Genomic DNA, 12,097 nt, shown 5'->3' on the forward strand with positions numbered 1-12,097 from the left:
TTGACACATAGCCTTGTGATTAGTACTGCATATGTTGAAACTCTGTTTTTCCTATCAAAAGTGACTTTAAATTTACTACCTAACAATAACTCCTATATTTATAAAGGTTGGGAAAAAAACCATAAATATACATATCTGGGTTGCCTCCTTGTCAACACTTGTTTTTCATCCTTAGCTTGATGTAACAAGTGTCTTCAAGAGTCGTCAAGCGGGATAGTAATGGTCATGAGCTCATCTCCTGCATTATATGGTTTTAATCGTTGATCGTTAACCTTAAGAGTACCTTTCTCTGGGTGAGTTACTTCAATTGCTCTACTTGGCCATATTTAGGTAATTGTGAATGGACCTGACCACCTTGATTATAACTTGCTCAGAAACAATCGAAGTCGAGAGTTGAAGAGGAGCACATGTTGCCTAACCTTGAAGTTTCGTTACAATATGTGTTGATCATGCCACTTCTTTACACGTTCCTTGTAGATCTTTGCATTCTCATATGGATTAAGACGTAACTCGTCTAGCTCATTGAGTTAAAGGGTTTGATGTTTACCTGCAGTTTTCAAATACAAGTTTAAAAATTTTAATGCCCAATATGTTTTATGCTCTAACTCTATTTGCAAATGACATGTCTTCCTAAAAACAATCTTATATGGAGACATACGAATAGGGGTTTTAAATGTAGTCCTATAAGCCCATGAAGCATCATCAAGTTTCAATGTTCAATCCTTTTTAGTGTGTGCAAAAGCTTTCTCAAGGATCCTTTTTAATTCTCTATTCGAGATTTCCACTTGGCTACTAGTTTGAGAGTGATAAGGCATAGCTAATTTATGCTTCACACCATATTTAGCTAGAAGCTTTTCTAATTGTGGGGTTGTAAAAATGTGTCTCCCTATTACTAATTAAAGCTCTTGGCATACCAACCTACTGAAAATATTTTTCAAGAACTTGCAGATTATCATAGAATCATTAGTAGGAGAAGTAGAATCTTCAACCCATTTAAAAAAATAATCTACAGCAACTAAGATATATTTATTACCATAAGAATTGGGAAAGGGTCCCATGAAATCTATTCTCCACACATCAAAAATCTCACAAACAAGTATGTTGTTTAAAGGTAAGTCATGTTTTCTAGAAATATTAATTGTTCTTTAGCATTCATCACATGGTTGAACATACCTGTGGGCATCTTTAAACACATTAGGCCAATATAAACCTAATTGGAGCACCTTGTTGTAGTTCTTGTGGCTCTAAAATGCCCTCTAGCTTCCTTAATGTGACAGAATTTAAGGATCTCTTCAATGTTATAGTCAGAGATGCATCTCCTTATCACTTCATCTTCATATATCTTATACAAGAATGGATCTTCCCAAAAGTATTTCTTAATATCAGAAAAGAATTTCTACTTTTGTTGGTAAGAAAAATTACTTGGGATAATATTAGTAGTAAGGTAATTAGTAAAATCCACATACAAAGGAGAGTTACTTACCTCAACCATGTATAATCGCTCATCCAAAAAATTATCGTTGAATGCATCTTCATGAATTGTATTGTCTTCTAGATTCTTCAAATGAGAGAAATGGTTTGCTGCCAAGTCTTCAACTCCCTTTTTGTCCTTGATCTCCAAATTTAATTCTTGAAGAAGTAGGATCCATCTAATCAGTCTCAGTTTTGCATCTTGCTTAGCTAGGAGATGTCTCAATGCTGAATGGTCTGTAAAAATAGTTACTTAAGATAAAATAAGATAAGATCTAAATTTATCAAAAGTAAAAACAATGACTAACAACTCTTTCTCGATTATTGTGTAATTATGTTGGTGTCCGTTAGATTTTTGCTTGCATAGTAGACAAGTTAGAAGTATTTCTTCCTTCGTTGACCCAAAACAACCCTAATTGCATAGTCACTCACGTCATACATGATTTCAAATGGGAGGTCCCAATCCAGTGCCACCATGATGGGTGCATTGATCAATTTTTTCTTGAGAGTCTCAAATGCCTCAATTTTTTCTTGAAGGGTGCCTATTTCTGTAGAAGGTTGGTTAATGGGCATGTTATTTTGGAGAAGTCTTTTATGAACCTCTGGTAAAACCCTATATGGCCTAAAAAACTCCTCATTGCTTTGACTGAAACTGGTGGTGGCAACTTCTCAATTGCCTCTATATTGGCCTTTTCCACCTCAATCCCCTTGTGCAACACCTTGTGATCAAAGACTATTCCTTCTCTTAGCATGAAATGACACTTCTCCCAGTTGAAAACCAAATTGGTCTCCTCATATCTCCTTAATACATGCCTAAAATTTTCCAAATATACATCAAATGAAGTACCAAAAATAGAAAAATCATTCATTAATAGCTCCATAGTTTTCTCTACCATATTGGTGAAGATTACCATCATGCATCTCTGAAAAATTGCTGGAGCATTACACAAACCATAGGGCATCCTTCTATAAGCAAAAGTGCCATAATTATATGTGAATATTGTCTTCTCTTGATCCTCCAGTATAATGGGAATCTGAAAGTAACCCCGAATATCCATCCAAAAAATAGTAGTAAGCATAACCTGAAAGTCTCTCTAACATTTGATCAATGAATGAAAGTGGAAAGTGATATTTTTTTGTAGCATCATTAAGCTTCCAGTAGTCAATGCTCTACATCCTATCACTGTTCTAGTGGGAATCAACTTGTTCTTCTCATTAGGAACTACTATCATTCCTTATTTTTTTGGTACCACTTAAATCGGGCTCACCCAGTTGCTATCCGAGATTGGATAGATGATTCCTGCATCAAAAAGCTTGATCATTTATGCTTTCACCACCTCTTTCATCTTAGGATTCAACCTCCTTTTGGGTTGCACATAAGGCTTGTGTCCATCCTCCATTAGAATTTTATGAGTACAAAAAGAGAGGTTTATCCATTTTATGTCAGCAATCTTCCATACTATGGCAACTTTGTGATCTCTCAATACCCAAAATAACTTCTCCTTTTTTCAGGTTTGATAATTCTGAAGAAATAATCACTGGTAACCTGGACTTCTCCTTTAAGAAGGCATACTCTAAATGTGAGGGTAATGGTTTTAACTCCAACTTTGGTGGCTCCTTAGTCGATGACTTATTTTTTCATCACTAGAGCTGCGAATCTACTCAAATATAAAATTGATTGGTACATTAAGCTGAGGTCTTGCTTCTAGCAAAGGTACTTGCTCTTGGACTTCTTCATTATTCATGTCACTTTTTTCTCCATTCACGATACTTTGTTCCAAAGCATCTTTAAAGAAATTTTTCTGAAAAATATCTTATACGACCAGATCAAGTGTATCGATCATGAAACAATTATCATTTAAAGTATTCGCATATCTCATGGATTCAGATACATGAAACATAATTTCTTCATTATATAACCTAAGAGTCAATTTACCATTATGAGCTTTAATTCTAGCAGTTGTAAGAAATAGTTTTCTTAGGACAATTGGTATCTAAAAATCCTCTTCCTTAAATAAGATCATAAATTCTACTGGAAATATAAACTTATTAACCTTAACTGGCACATCTTTTATTATTCCAAACGGAATTTTGATAGACCTATCCGCTTATTGCAAAGTAATCTTAATAGGCGTAGGCTCCCCTAAGCCTAATTTCTTATAGATATCATATGGCACCAAATTAATGCTTCCTCCTAAATAACATAATGCTTTTTCAATTAAAAGATCTCTTAAGTCACATGGAACAGTAAACTTACCTGGATCCTTCAACTTTTGTGGCATATTGTTTTCTAAAATAGCTGAGCATTCTTCGTTAAGCATCACCATGGCCACGTCTTCCAACTTCCTTTTGTTAGAGAGAATCTCCTTTAAGAACTTTGTATAGCTAGGAATTTGTTTTAAAGTTTTAACTAAGGGAATATTAATATGCAATTGTTTAAAAATATCCCAAAACTTACTAAATTGCTTATCCAATCGTTACTATTTTAATCTCCCCGGATATGGACTATTGGAATGTTCTCCTCCTCAATTGGGTAGCTACTTCTCTTAATCTCTTTCCTATTTTTCTTCTTCTTCCTTGTTTGGGTTGCTCTCATCTGTTTGCATTTTTTTTCCTGGTTCTACCTCCACTAATCTCAATGCTATAGCATTCATATGCTCTTTTGGGTTAGTCTCTGTATTGCTTGGCAAAGTTCCTTGGGCACACTCAGAAATCAACTTTACTAATTGTCCAATTTAGTTCTCTAGACTCTTGATGGAGGTTTCATTACTTTGCAGCCTAGCATCCATTGGTATCATGAATTTAACGAGCATATCCTCCATATTTACCCTTCGTTCAATGGGGGCATAGGCTAGTGGGGCAGCTTGTCTATGATTATTTTGGTTGGCCCTTGAAAAATTAGGGTGATTCCTCCATCTAGGATTGTAAGTATTAGAATAAGGATTTCGTTGTTGTCTTGGAGCATTACCAACATATTCCACTTGTTCAGTTTGTTGAGACAAACCCCTTTGTTGAACTTCAGAATTATGAATTCGCACTGCTTGCAATGTTGCCATATTTATGTTTTTTATCTTCTTAATTAAGGAGTCAATTTGTGCAAATAGAGCTGTATAGTTGTCAATACTATGCAAGCTAATATTCTTTCTTGATGAGGATCTCTCCTTCTCCCAATGGTAATTATTGTTCACCATCTCCTCGATCAACTTGTAGGACGCCTCAGGTGTTTTATTATTCAATGTTCCTCCAGTTGTTGTATCAATCATGGTCTTGATGTTGGTGATGAGACCATTGTAGAATGTTTGCATTTGAAGCCACATAGGTAGACCATGGTGAGGAACTCTCCTTAGCAGATCCCTATAGCGATCCCAAGATTCATACAATGATTCCCCATCTATTTGTGCGAATACGGTGATGTCATTCCTCAACTTAGCTGTCTTTGAAAGGAGAAAGTATTTTAGTAGAAAGTATTGAGCTATGTCCTCCCAAGTAGTGATGGAACCAGCTGGCAATGAATTCAACAAAGCCTTAGATCTATCCTTCAATGAGAAAAGGAAGAGCCTCAATCTGATTGTATCATTGCTAATTTAATTGTGCTTGAAAGTATTGCAAATATCCAGAAAATTAGCAATGTGCTCATTAGGATCTTCAGTTAGGAACCCAGAAAATTGTACACTCTCCTGAATCATCTGGCTGATGGCTGGCTTAATCTCAAAGTTATTAGCTACTACAGCCGCCCTTGTGACACATGGTTCAATTCTAACAAGGGATGGAATAGCATAATCCATCATTGTGTGCTCTCTTCACCCTTCTGGTTCATTACCAATTGTTGTTGTTTTTTCTCTCAATGAATTTTTGACACGAGACAAGTGTAGTCTACTTCTTGTGTGTGCTTTCAGTTTACGACAACTCTTCTCGATTTATGGATTAAAAATCAATAAGTCTTTGCTGCTTTTTGTCATACACTATAGAATCCACTGCAAATAGCTAACAAAACAAATAAATAAGGTAAAAATACCAAATTAATAAAAATCAACCAATTCTAATATTGCTAGTATTAGCCTCCGGCAACAGTGTCAAAAACTTGTTGTGATGTGAACTCACCTAGCAAGTGCACTAGTTTGAACACATACTATAGAGGTAAATTCATATATTGTCCCACAAAGACTAATATAACAATTGCTAGAATCTCAACTAATTGATATTATTTGGCCAATGACTAGGAAAATGAGTATAAATTAAAACTTAACAAAAATAAAAATGATGAATTAGGACTGATTAACAATCAAGATATAATTACGGTTAAAATCTTAGAATCCACCCTAAGTTCAACTATGAATTTTCTTAATTCAATCTGTAACCAGAACTTTCACCCAGTTTCATTCAATGATTTAGTAATCTCTTTCTCAAGAACAATTACCCTACCTACTTCATAATAACACACATATCTCTATATATTAGTATGAATCGATGCATTAACATTCAATCATTAAATATATTGATCATGCCAGGTAACTCTACTCACATTCAATCTATTGTGCTATTCTAATGAACAATCAATCTCTCAATTCAATCATTCATCGTAAATCAATAAATAAGTGATCAATCTATTTATACATTAATCCACAAGATGATACATAGGGATTGGGAAAAAATACTTTCAAAGATTGAATAAAGAAATCACAATGTATCCCTTAGGGTTTATCAAAGATCCCAACAAAAAAGTTTAATTATACATCCTAAAGAAAATTGCAAGAATCAAATTTAAAGGAAATATGAAATGATTAAGAATAACCCATTAGAAGAAGCTCTCGATGTCTGCATCCGTCTTCTCTTTTCTCCTCCTCCGATATATTCTTTCTTTTTGAGATAATCCCTTTTTATATAGTTTAAGACTTAATAACTTGAAAGATTCCAAATCTGATCTAGCATGTCCCATGACCGTGTCGAATTTGCACACAGCCATGTCTTTCTCACTGAACTAAATAGAAACACTAGCTTCTTAACACCTGGCCGTGTGTTAACTTGGTATAGGGCACACGGTCGTGTCTCCCAGGCACAGGCTATGTCTCTTTCACTTAATGAAATAGGAAGACTAACTTCTTAACACATAGTCATGTGTTAACTTGGTATAGGGCACACGATCGTGTCTCTAAGGAACACTGCCGTGTCGCACTCCTCCTCAAAAATATAAATGCTAGCTCCTTAATAAATGGTCGTGTGTTATGGCCATGTCTCTGATATCTTCATGTTTCAACCCTTTTCTGTCTAAAGCTTGCTCTAATCCACTCTAATTTACTTTCAAGTCCCAGAATCATTATTGAAAAGTGCCAAAGACAATCCAACAGTATGTGTGGTAAAAAAATCAATCAAAATTAAGTCAAATGAAATAGAAGAATATCTATAAAATTCAATTATATCAGTAGTTAATGCTAAGAAAGAGGTATCCATCTTTCTCCTTCGCTAGTTGCACTGGAGCACCCCAAGGAGAGGAGTTAGGGCAAATGAACTTCTTCTCACACAGTGTTAACAGCTGACAATGTAATTCTCAGAGTTCCACTCAATCTATTTGGTGCATGGGACTATCGATAGGTTGGGTGCCTGGTACTAGGTTAATAGATAGCTCGACCTCTCATCTCGGTGACAGGTCTGGTAGCTCTCCTAGAAAAACATTTGAAAAGTCACGAACAACAGGAATTGAATGAATAAATGGCTCAAGATCCATCCTCCTATTCATCACAAGGGTTAGAGGAAAAACAAACAAATATTTTTGAAATAACCTCCTTATTATGTAGTCTTAAAATTAGTCAAGAAACATTCATTTACAAAATATAGTTTTATTTTAATTATTAAGAGTGTTTTCTTCTAGACGAGCGTAATCGCTCAATAGTTTTCTAACCAATCCATCCTTAAGATTATATTGAATCCTGAGAAGTCTAAAAGTATAAGATCTACAATTAATTTCCTACCTAAAACACTCACTTTACAATTCCTATATATAATATATGCTTTCAAAAGTCCTTAAAAGGTGTTTATACTTCTAACACTTGCTCTAAAGGCTCTGGTTTAACTTCTAAATTCCTTGCGAATTCGTAAGACACAAAAGAATGAGTGGCACTAGTATCAATCAAAACATGGGCGGTATAACGGTAAAGAGAAAACATACCCTAGATGATGGCTGGGTAGCTCTCGCAATAGACTCGTCAAGATGAAAAACTCTCCTTACGTGACAGGTCTCACAACATCATAGGACTTTTAAGGGCAATCCCTCATAAAGTGCTAAGTGCTACCACACTTATAGTAGACATTGTTTAGGCAACGACAGGATCGGTCACCATGGTTTCGCCCATAGTGTCTACATGACGGGGCAGGTGACAAGGGTTACTAGGATGTAGGGGCAAACCAACAATAGGTTTGACATAGGGTCTCTTCGCAATACTACTAGAGCTAGAGTAAGAAATTCTCCTTTTTTGTTGTTGTTGGGCATGGATATGGGTAAAGCATTGATGTCGGGCTGAAATGAGATCTTTGGCCACCTGGGCATATTCAAGGGCCTCAGTATAGGAGCTAAGCTTCAAAATGGTAATGCCATCAAAGATGTCAGCCCTAATGCCCTTCAGAAACTTTCTTGCCTTTCGACTCTCGGTGCCACTAAAATAGGACAGCTAGATGAAACTAGTAGCATATTGGTTGATAGATCTATTTCCCTAACAAAGGTCCTAGAATTCTTCCTTCTTCTTCTCCTTAACATAGGCTATGAAGAAGTTATCTATGAAAGCATCCATAAAAAAATCCTAGGTGATGGGGGTAAATAATATGTCCTTCATAAACTGCCACCAATGTTCAGTTTCTCCGGTAAACATAAAAGTAGCTAGAGGGACCTTCTATTCCTCATTCAGGTCAAGAATAGAGAAAAAGTTTCCTATCTATAGAATCCAGACTTTTGCAACTAAAGGATCATGTCTGCCATCAAAGTAATCTCATAAACTCAGAGATATCTGGGAGATGGATCTTTCTACTGAATGAAAGTCAAGAGTAGGGGGTGGTTGGTGTTGGTTCTGACCCACCGTAGCAATCAATCTCTAAATGCTCAGAATAATTCGGCAAACTCGACACAGGTTAAATCATCCTGGCCTCAAGTCTTTCAATGGAAGATCTAACTCGATTCATTGAATCCTATAAAAAGGAGACAACAAAGAGGATGATTAGATAGAAAAGTTATTTCTCATTCTAGAAATTTTTCTTAAGGTCATTTCTAAGCCTAATTGTAAACCTACGTGTAAGGGATTTTCCTAGAATCGGGTTATGATACCAATTGTAACATCCCAAATACTTAAAGAGTAAGGGAGCCAACTACAAAGTAGTTACGAGTGGTAATAACAAACTTTCATTTCAGCGGAAGATAGAAATCCCTTACAAAATAATCTAGGTTTAATATTTACATTAGATGCCATAAATTGGAAATCTTAGATATTAAAATACAAAATAGGGTTCTTACAAAATAACTACATCATAGTGAAAATTTAACTATTACACTTGAATTATATACTAGAAATTTACTAGAGATCTGTGAATGGATCCAAAAAAGCTTCTGGGGGGAATCCAAGGAACAACTCCTCAACTTCCACATCATCTGGGGGGCACATATTAGGGGTGAGTTCCATGTAAACTCAGTAAGCAAAACAAGATTTAAACAACATAGCTAAGGTTTTAAAAGTAATTAACCTGAATAATATTTTCAAATAAAACTTTTGCCTCAGAGGACCGTTGCAGGACAAACATATTTAAGTATTTAGAAAATCTTTTTGTCTTTCTTAGAAAAATCCAGTGAATAGATTTTAGACCAAGTAGAGGAGACAAATAATCAATGCCATAGACAAGTGTGTTAAGTCACATCAAGCATAACAGAACATATCAGGTATTCAACAGAAACCAAGTAAATGGAGTATTCCATAGTCTTAGAATAAACAGAAGAACAGTCATACAAAATTATCCTAGAATACCTATTAAGGATTATGGTCGTGTTTTATTTAAGTCTTCTTCTAACCTTCACATGAAGCTGTTTAATACATATATTTACTGAGGGCATAATGATCCCAGACTACCACTATAAATGATAAAAAATTTCTATTTCATATCGGTATAAACTAATGACCACAGTCGTATGTCACCGCTATGGCCCTATATACCATCATGAATCCACTTTAACTAGAGGGAACACCAATTCTATTTCCATATCCATTTCAGACGTAATCTAATTACTACAGGAGTACATCACCACTGCGGCTCCTACACGTGTAGATTGTGAATCCCACTCTCGTCAGAGAAAACACCATCACTTACAGGGGGCAGTTCATCAATAATTTCACATCATAGAGTAAATAGAGACAAAAACCCTTAAGATATAACAGTCAAACGAATTTTTATTCTTTTCACTTATTTATTTAGTATTATATCAATCATACATTTTGAACCTGATGGGGTTCAGTGACATATTCGGCCCAAGGCTTAGAATAATGATCACATATCCAGAACCCAATAAGGGTCCACTAACATATTCAGCACAAGACCCATATTATCCAAACTTGACTGTCGAAATATTGCTCAAAGCCGGGGCTCCTAGAATAACCCTCTCCATCATGCCAAATGGTAATGCAAAGGGTCAACTCGCATGCATTTTCAATCATCGTGTTTTCCATGCATGGTCATCATTTCATATTTTGATGTTTAAAAAAATTATAACTCATCAATGCAAGGTTTATGCATAACAAATTATCATGTTTAATAATTTCGTATACAAATCATGTATAATTCCATATAATAAAATATTATTCAATATTTAAATTATTCTTTCTAGAAAACGCATTTGGAAGTGTGAGAGAAAATACTAAGAGAATCCCCTACTGATACCGAAGTCAATTAAGTCTTTAGAGAAGGAGAAGAACATCTATAAACTCTTGATCAAGTTCTTGAAACCCCCAACTTTCATTTCTTCCTCTTACCTTTTTTCTCTCTCTAACTTTCTCTCTTTTCTTCCTTAAAAATAATATATAATGGCGAGAATAAAATGATGGAAAAGAGAGAAGAATTGAGTATGTGTGCAAAAAAGGAGAAGAGGAATTTTAAATACATTTCAGGAGGCTCACGGATGCACGACAAGTGGCAAGCATTCGCAAAAACATGTGGCGAAGTGGGTGGCTGGGTGGGGCCCACACGGCATGGCCAAACATACCCGACAAGACAAGACAACCACTATCCTATCTGTGTGCGGTTGACAGTGCGCAGTGTGCCCGCGCGAGGTTGCAGGATATATTTGGGGATTTTTCCCCTTTTTTCCAATTTTTTTTTCTTTTTCCTTTTTCTTCCATTTTAGGAAAATGTTAAAATAAATTAAATTCAAATAAATCACAATTTTTAGAATATAATAAAATTTAAAATACAGAAAGCTAACAATTAAAATTTTAAAAACAAATTTCAATTTAAAATGGAGTTTATAACCACACATTAAAGTGTAAAGGTTCGGGGTGTTATAGTGAGTGGGTCACCTACCAAACGTACTTGCTGTGACCAATATGAAATTTTATGTGTATGCTATCCATGAAATGGGGGGTTCTTTTTTGCCTCTTCTCAATGATGATATAAACGGTATTGCACAATGAAACCTTAGACGTACCGAGTATAAATATATTTTTTTGGGTATATTTGTAATATTCCGAGTGTACATGTGATACTTCAAGTGTATTTATGATAATTCAAATTCGTAAGTGATATTTGAGTGTAGAAATGATATTCAAGTGTAATTGAGATATTCGATTAAAATATGTGAAAATTCGATAAAAGAAATAATTGTGAATAATAAGTGAATTCTTAAGCATAAGATTGTGAAATTAAAAATATTGTGAAAAATTAGAAATAAGTTTTGATTTGAAAATATTAATATTGTATATGTTACATGTTTGCATGTGTTTGAATGATATTTGATTTAGGTATTGAAATAATGGAAATACTTACTGAGTTCGTGAAACTCATTAAATTTCACCTTAATATTTTTTAGAACATGAAGAACAAGACTAATTGCTGAACGAGCGAAAGACACGTGAAGGTGTTATAATCAGTGTGCATTTTGTTCTTATCTTAGATATCACATCATTTTGTTAAACTCTATGTTTTGTATATATAAATGTTGTATATGTTATAATGGATGTTTTATTTTATATTAAACTTTTGGGCTATGCATGCGAATGAGTTATGGCTCCCATTAGCTGGAAAATGATGTGAGTACGTCTACGCCTCGTTATTAGGGTTCAAGAGTGTTACACTTGAGATGCTTTTCTCCCACTTAACCCTAGACATCCTTTTCTTTTCTTTCTTCCACTTCTATCATTCTTCTCTCCCTCTTGGAATGTCTTTCTACATCTCGAACTATTGTTTTCCCCTAGAGAAAAGTTTCTTGGCCGAGAGAAATTCATTTATCTTTGGAGAAAAACTCTTGCCTAGGGAAATGTTTCTCCCAAGGGAAATTATTTTCTCTCCCTTTAGTTTTTCTAATTTTCTCTCATTATTTCCATGGATAATTTTTCTCTTGAGGGATGTTTCTTTCCCTGAGATTCCCTTTTCATCTTTTCACTTT

General features: G+C 34.9%; 1 pseudogene; it reads right to left on the minus strand.

The window, feature by feature from the left end:
• Positions 1 to 1,911, minus strand: LOC148241957 (uncharacterized; annotated as a pseudogene).
• Between the last annotated feature and the right edge of the window lie 10,186 nt (positions 1,912 to 12,097).

This window comes from Carica papaya, chromosome 8 (assembly GCF_054855325.1).
Source record: "Carica papaya isolate Zhongbai chromosome 8, ASM5485532v1, whole genome shotgun sequence".
Taxonomy (NCBI): domain Eukaryota; kingdom Viridiplantae; phylum Streptophyta; class Magnoliopsida; order Brassicales; family Caricaceae; genus Carica; species Carica papaya.